Here is an 8,210-nt window from a genome sequence, read left to right as displayed (position 1 = left end):
AGCCTGTTTCCTTGCAAGTGCAGATGTACCGCGCTCCGCTGTACTGCACACACGCACATGCACGAGCCACACATACATGCCGAGTGTTTTTTAGCATAAGGCATCATGGGAACTCAAATATTTATCAGGACAATGGTTTTGTTTAAAGGCAATATGAGACGAGACTGTCAGATTTCAAATCGAATTGTGCTTTCGGGGGTTATTCTAGTATAAACAAGCATTTTGTACCGACAGCTTCACACTGCCACCTCTTCCATATCACAGCCTTGTTTTTTCTACAAAGCCAACGCAGGGCTGTATTTGCGGGTGCCGTCTTGGGCTAACACCGGGTGTGTGAATACAACGGCAATCCTACATCTGGGAACTCAGTGGGAAAGCTATCCTATTTCTCACTTGTGCTGTCAGAAGAGGGTGTTCATTTTTACAAGGTGGATAGTGTTACTACCAAACGAAGTTGTGCAAAATTCCCAGTGAAAATCGGGTTATTGGCGTCAGGGATGATTTTTGACTGGTACTATTCATCACACGGGTCCACGGAGAGTCAGCGGAGCACGTTTGTTTGTGGTGGGCAGAATCCCCTCCCACTGTTAGTGAGTGCAACTGGAGAGTTCGAAAGTGATGTCATTAAAGACGATTATTGTTTCGAAAAAAAAAAAAACTTGTTTGCTGTTATAGAAATGTAATTTAATAGACAGTAGACCTGGTGTTTCTTTCTGTGGATGTTCAGAAGTGGACACACGTAAACACATCACAGATTAAGATGTGTCTTTTACCTCGGGGGGCGAAAACTGCCATGATTGTTTTGCAGGAATTGTGATGTAGTATGAGTTTGTCAAGGAACTGCAGCAAAGGGAAAAGGTGTGTCACGGCTCAGAGGCGCTTGTAATACAGGCTCAGCGGGGAATAAAATGACCAGCCTCACTTTGTACTTGGTCACCGGATTTCTCCTCTGGCACCAAGTCTTTTTTTCCCCCCTCCGCTTTTCTATCTCGTTTTCTCTTACGCCTCGTTCTCCTCGCAGTTATTCATCTCGGGAACAAAAGCTAAGTGTTTAGCTGTGAGCCAGATCAAGGGCCTGCTTCTTCCTCCCAGGAAAAGGTGGAATAACAAATATGGCCGATGTTGAAATCAGCCATACCTTCTGTTGGCTCCAGACTCCCACATCTGTGCCGCACCTCTCCCTGTCTCCCACGCAGCTGCTGCCGAGGCTGGGGAGGCTTCAGCCCAGCGCCTCCCGGCTCCCATCGACTGGGAGTCCCCTGGGAAGCAGCTGACTGGCACCCAGACTGCCAGCCAGATGATGGATCCTACCAGGAGAATCAGACGTGACAGGGGGAGGTGAGGCTGCTGGAGTGGCCACCACTGAACCTGAGGACGAGGGGCAGATGCGGTCAGCTGCCTCAGCTCAGTGTGTGCATGTGTGTGTCTGTGTGCGCGTGTACAGACATGTTATATGTTAGCGTTTGTGTAAGTGCTCTAATGCCCCTGTCTGTGGGTGGCTAGTTTGGCACATCTTTCCTTTTGTTAAATCCCTTTTTTCACATTCTCCATCTGGACATGAGGTATTTCGGTAGCCGTAGATTGTAACGTTTTATTTTGAGAGCTGACAAAATATGAGCCGTGTTTGATTTTTAATGATTGTCATGTTTGTCATTGGACCCTCCCAAAACTGTAACAGATGCCATACAACACATGTTGAGATAACCAAATCAAGTTGAACGTGTACAAGTTAAATTAAAGTGGAGGAAATGAAATTTACAGAGAAGATGTGTCCGATTTTGACATTTCATCCTTAATTTTCCTTCGTGTAACCACAGATGAGTCCATTATGTGTTTGATTTGTAAGTTTTAATTATTTAAGAGGAAAAGAAAGAAGGAAAAGGAAAAAAAAAGAACGTGTTTAAAAGCTTTTAGTGGGCTCAGCATATTGTTTTGTCATTTCTGGCATGACCAGCTTGATCTTGTGATACCAGCTGGATGAACGCTTCCTTCTTGCCCTGCGGCGTCCTGCTGTGCCATTGCTTCAACCAGACACTGTGATGGTAAGTGACTGCTGTAATTGTTCTGCTCCCAGCTCTTACACTTCTGCCTTCCAACTGGCTCCTTCCTCTTGGTCGTGCCACATCGCCCTCATGGGCCCTCTTGGCATGAACCCGCGCCCCCGGCCCCCCAAGCACAGAGATTTAATACAACTCTACAGCTTGATGGGATGTGTAATTTCTCTCAGATTAATACCTATTGATAACTGTGGCTCATACACAACTCTCCTCTCTGCATCAATACAACCGGGAGTATTAAAAATAAATAGCATTCTCCACTTGCTGGTGTGTTTGATGTTGTAAATAGATTCCAGTGTTTTTTGCTTTGCCAAAAATAATCTATTATTTCATTAATCACATTTTGCAATTTACCTCTAGTGGTATGTTTAGTGGTATGCAGATTAAGATGTCTGCAGGCACACCAATACGACGATGTAAATAGAATTTTGTGTATGGTTCTCAAAGTAAGGATTTGTGTTTGTTTCTTGGCAGAAATAATGTCCCAGTTTTTAGTTTACTTATCTATTTATTTTTTATATCATTTGAAAATGTTCCAGTGTAAGCTACTGATATCGTGGTTGAAGTCTGCACTGTGGATATTTCCAGTCCCTGAGCAGATAAAACCAAAACCATGTGGCTGGAAAAGAAGATGAAATTTGGAGAACATGTGTTTTTGCCTGTCCAATTAAAATGACTGGAATTTGAATGTGTGTTTTTTTTTTAGATCACTTAGGAGATATTTAATAAAAAATAGAAAAATACTGTTGACAGCCATTGTACACACGGTGAGTATCTATATCACTGTATCAGTTTTCACTTAGCAGCCAGTGTGTTTTCTTCATCGTCATCTATCTGAGAGATTATGCATGCACTCAAATGCTCTTGTTGCCTCATGTAGCCTGGCTGACTATGCCAGCACGCACGCACACACACACACACACACACACACACACACACACATCCAAACACACGCACAGGAAAACAAACAGAGGAGAGGGGGGGGAAAAAGACGTCGGGAGGAGGCTTGCTCACTGTACTGTACATCAAATATTAAATTGTTTACCATGGCAAATAGTCTCATCTCAGCCCAGTCTGTTTGAAGTGACAGCCATTGCAGCGAGTCGTGGGTAAAGTGGACCAGCCCTCGTCGTGTAGTGGGGACCTGCTACTGTAACTGAGAGACTCATTTACCATTCACACTGTTGTGCCTCTTCTTCACACACTCTTGCTGGAGAGGCACCCACTCTGCATTAGTCAGGACTGACGTTGATGTCTTTCCTTTGGGCTGTTAACGTCGGAGCCCTGTCGCTTTCCCCCGTCCGTACGTTTATGTAATAATGTGATACAGTGAAGAGGAGGAGGAGAGGAAGAGGAAAATCAGAGAGGGATAGTAAAGTGTTCTTCAGAATGAAATGTTTCAAACGAATCCCTCCATCACCAGGCCATTATTTCACCGACAGGGTATGAATATACACAAACACGACACACACACACACACACACACACACACACACGTGCATATACACACGTATGTACACGTGCAGCACACACCCGAACCCCCAACCTCAGGGAGTTGTGCGTCTGGCTCTTATCTCGCCTAACCACCAGTAGTCAAGTCAGGAACCTGGTAAATAATTCAACGTATTTACCTGCTCCTCTCTTCAAGGTGTATAATGTTTGTATTGAGGTGCGAGTAAATGAATAAATAAATAAATAAATGAAGCACTGGGTGAACATATGAATGCATAAATAAGTAAAAAAGGAGCAGCGAGGCGAATTGGGCCGCTGTCTCAGCCAGAGGTAATGTTGCCATCTTCTGGTTTTGGGGTCAAACTTCAGGGAAGGAGACATTTTTTTTTTTTTTGCACCTGAGACCTTCAGTGCTCCATCTTTCAGTTCTGTGACTCAAATGTCGGTGACGTCTCTTTATTTGTTCGGAACTGTCCCAAGGAAATGAAACTTTAAACGGTAAGTGGCACTGTTTATATTTTCTGTACAATTTTGGCAGACTCGTCTCCTGTGAGGTCTCCAGTCAGCGTAAACTGTCACCAAGGTCCCTGCTCCTTTCATTCGAATTTTTTTTACAAATCATAAATAAATATCATCGATGAGATTATGCTGATCTTGTTGTGCATGATATACATTTTAGACCGGTGGTTCAAGGCCCCACTTTGAGGTGAGTTGTTGCCAGAATTCAGATGCCTCTCTTGTTCATCTAATTTGCATGTATGATTATCCACATATGCCCTCCTGTTCCACGACTGCTCCGAATATGATCTTTGCAGTGGCAGGGTGTTAATTGGCTTGGCCCCGCGGTGTGTATGTGCACTGGTGTGTGTCTGCGTGTGTGTGTGTCTGCACCGCCACACAAATGTTTGCGTATGTATATGTCAGCGTGTTGACAGCGTGAGCAGTGTCGGAGGCTCTCTCCGCGGCCCGGCACATGTGGCCCTCCTCCAGTCCGAGTGGCTCCTTCCTCTGTTCCTAACATGCGCTCTGTGCCTCCCCAGCCCTGTCCGGCCCCGCTCGGCTCTCCGAGGCCCAGTGGGCAGCAAACGGGGGCCCTTACCAAGGAGCCGGCACTTTACTGCAGCTAAAGAGAACATGCTCGATTCTGTAGACATTCAGGTACAGCTGCAAGGTCATTTGTTAATGTTGTGAGGATATGACCGTGCTATTTCTTTGGAAAAATATGTGTTGTCCAAATGTGATATTTCAAGCAAAATGTGAAGATGTACAGTACATCCATATCAACAATACTGCACAGACCTGGATTCAATTTATTTATTATAAATAAGAGCCAAGTGTTTTTTGCTCATTTATCTTCCATTTATTTTTAGCTAAAATGCCTGTATCCAGTTTAAATGAAATTCTGTCAAAGTGTGTTATAATCTTGGTTCAGTAAGGTTCAGTACATAGTTGTACTTTACGACGACCATTACCTTGTTTCCCAGTCACGGTCCTGTGGCATTTGTGGTCATTCCATTGTTCTTCAGACGGACGTTCCCGTGGGATGTTTGCGTGTCTTCCTCTGTGGCGTCCGGTTCACCAGCCGTGTTCTCATCATGTTGCTGTGCAGCGTTCGGGCCTTGGTTTTTACCTGTGAGCTCGACATGCTGAACAACACGAGAGGTGCTGTGACTTTCTGTGTCACGAGCGTTTGTGTGACTTTCCTGTGCGTTGTTGTGTGGAGTTTTTTGTGGGGTCGGTGTGGGGGTGCTGAACACGCGGGATGCCGTGCTGAGTGGGCACATGCCCCAGAAAGTGCCAGAAGACAATCAACACTGCCACCACACACACACACACACACACACACACACACACACACACACACACACACACACACACACACACACACACACACACACACACACACACACACACACACACACACACACACACAGGCGCTTGCCCTCCCTCTCTCATTCTCTTTTCTCCTGTCTCTATCTTTTTCCCTGTGTCCCTCCTTGCTCCTTTTTGCCTGCGGCAAGACAGCTGTGTCCATCAGGCCATGAGGCCTGTGACATGGGTCACACGCTAAGAACCCACTAAGATCATGGCAGCGGAGCAGCTCTTCCAGCTGTTTGTGCAGGGAGGAGATGTGTGGAGCTTCCTCATGACTCTAATACAAACTGAATAAAATCAGTTTTTCACACTGATTAAAGAGAGAAACACACTGTCTAACTCTTTCAGTCATCACTCATCATATGAAGATCAAAGATTTACAATGTTCTCAGTTATTTACATTGCTTTTACTAATGCTGTGATTTGTAACTCAAGATATTTTTGGTTGAGTAACTGTGATTGTGTAAAGAAAAGCAAAGAAATGACTGGTTTCCTCTCAGAAAGTCTCTGAGCTACTTATTGTGACTGACACAGGGAATAGTGTGTTAATATAAAAAGAGGAAAATTGGTTTAAAAAAAACATTGATGGACTAAAATGTGGCGATGAAGTGAATTATAAATATAATGAGATAGATAAAAAGACTGATAAAAGATTTTCTTTCTTTCATTTCCAGTTTGCAGGCCTCACTTCACTCTATTAAAGGCTTTAATGTGGAGCTGGCAGCAACAGAAGTACCAATGTTTTGAAAGGTTCCACAATAATGAGTGGACCATCATGGTGGCCTCTGAATGAGATCCATTATGATTTCATGGCTGGTTGAGCAGATTATTAACTGCGTGCTCTTTAAAAGGTGTTGTCAGCTTCACTTAGAATTACCTGGATTTATTTTATTTTATGTTGCACATGATGAAGGCTGGAATTGTACAAAAGATGAATCAATCACATAATGTCCCATTTTTTAAAGCTGGGCAAAGACAAAATATTATTTTCTTACCGATGCAAGTCAAAATGGTACTGATAAAATTTGTAGACTTCAAATCCAACAGGAAATGTATTGTAGTAATAAATCAAGGTGATAAATATATAAATGAAGATTCACAAAAATACCAAAATGTATGAAAATGGGAAGAACAAAGCATGACATGATTTTAAAAGATTATTATCCAAAATCTAGTCCCTTACTGCCACTGAGTTCATTTTAATTTGTATTCTGATTGCAGAAAATGAACCATTTATAAACACAGTCGTCCCTGAAAAATGTTGATTAGCTGCACAGGACTTCGGGAGTAATCATGACAAGCAGTGAGATTTTTCACTAAAGTTGTGAAATAAAAGTTCCCTGAGATGCATAAATTATCTTTCTGAAAAACAGAACCACAACTAAAGAGGGCTTGAAGACACACCTGCAAAATAAAGGTTGTCACAGAGTCCTGCTCCTGAAATCTATGATTAATGCATTTGATTAAATGATCAAATTTTTGAATTTGAAACTCAGTATTTCGTATTTATGCATTAATTAAGTCTCCTAATTTACAAAAAAATACTAAAAGCGCAGTAATTCATGAAACATCATTCGACTTTTGAATAATTGTTATCATATAATCTTGTCTGCTTTTATTGCACATTTCAAAAGGATGAAGGACGTCAGTTTGTCTCCTTGAATGCCACATTACATTGTTTTCTCTAGAATCCCTCTGTTTACATTTCTCTCCGTCTCCATCGATGCATCTGGACTTTGTTTGCATTGCTGTCCCGTTTCCACGTGCCTCCGTATTTATAGTAAAAATATTGTCACAAATTGCCACAGCTGCTCAGGCTGACTCTGAGTCGGGCTTTGAGGAGCAGCTACAGGCTTTGCTCTAACAGCTCTGTGTGTTTGATGTCAGGGAACTGGACTCCCCCCCCACCCCACTCCCTCCAGTTCTGGAGCACAGTCCCAGAGTAAACACTGTGGTCTGGAGGTTAACTCGCAGAGCAGCGTATAGCCTGAATGCTGAAATCCATACGGCTTCAATGGAGGTGCCTCTCTCTCTCTCTCTCTTACTCACTCACTCGTCTCGCCACCTCACCCTCTATTCATTCACTGCTTTCTCTCTCTCTCCTGCAGCTTTTGTAACTTTGTGTAGTGAGGCAGTGTGCACTCTCTCTCTCTCTCTCTCTCTCTCCCCCTTTATCTTCCCCTCTTCCCTCGACCCTCTGTCTCTGGTCCTCTCTCTCCGTCCCCTTTCACATCTGAACAGAGCTGTGCTCCCTGTGACCTGTGCTTGTCAGTGTTAATTGTATGGGTTTAATTACAAAAACACATTTAGCACATTGAAAGGGCTTTAAATTAAATCCTTCCTCCTCCTCCTCAGACCAAACGTCCAGGATTTAGATGTGGCCCGGGCCGGTATCAGCTACACGAGTCAGATTAGATGTTGCCTCTCATTTTACCACAGCCTGTCTTTTACTCAGCTGTCTGTCTGAGGCTTTTACAGGCTGCTTAGATGCTCTTATGGCAAGGCGGCTTGGTTCGTATGATGCACCCACTCACTGCCGCGCCTGAGAATGATTTACTGCTCGGGTGCCTCTCGAATAAACTGTCAAAAACATGCCAAGAAGTTGTGAGAGTGGTCCTCGTCAAATAATAATTCTGTGACAGGGATATATCTGCTACTGTATTAAAAGTTATTCAAGGATTTTAGTTTTTTCCAAATACACAAAAAAATACATTTTATTGTTTGATTTATTAGTTTGATGTCAGGTTTATGCACAGGAATCAAATCTGGGGAAACTACATTGGCCTAAATGTCCTAAATGTAAATACTTAAATCTGGAAAAAGAAA

The 8,210-nt window shown here is 43.3% G+C and overlaps 1 long non-coding RNA gene across 1 annotated transcript; it reads left to right on the top strand.

Moving 5' to 3' along the window:
• Positions 1 to 746: 746 nt before the first annotated feature.
• Positions 747 to 2,745, top strand: LOC117754410. The gene is made up of 2 exons (XR_004612415.1): positions 747 to 1,098; positions 1,197 to 2,745. It is a non-coding gene; the product is annotated as an uncharacterized LOC117754410 (long non-coding RNA).
• The last annotated feature ends 5,465 nt before the right edge of the window (positions 2,746 to 8,210 follow it).

Source organism: Hippoglossus hippoglossus, chromosome 21, assembly GCF_009819705.1.
Source record: "Hippoglossus hippoglossus isolate fHipHip1 chromosome 21, fHipHip1.pri, whole genome shotgun sequence".
Taxonomy (NCBI): Eukaryota; Metazoa; Chordata; class Actinopteri; order Pleuronectiformes; family Pleuronectidae; genus Hippoglossus; species Hippoglossus hippoglossus.
Note: the sequence above shows the minus strand (reverse complement) of the source record. Positions and strands in the feature narration are given on the sequence as shown.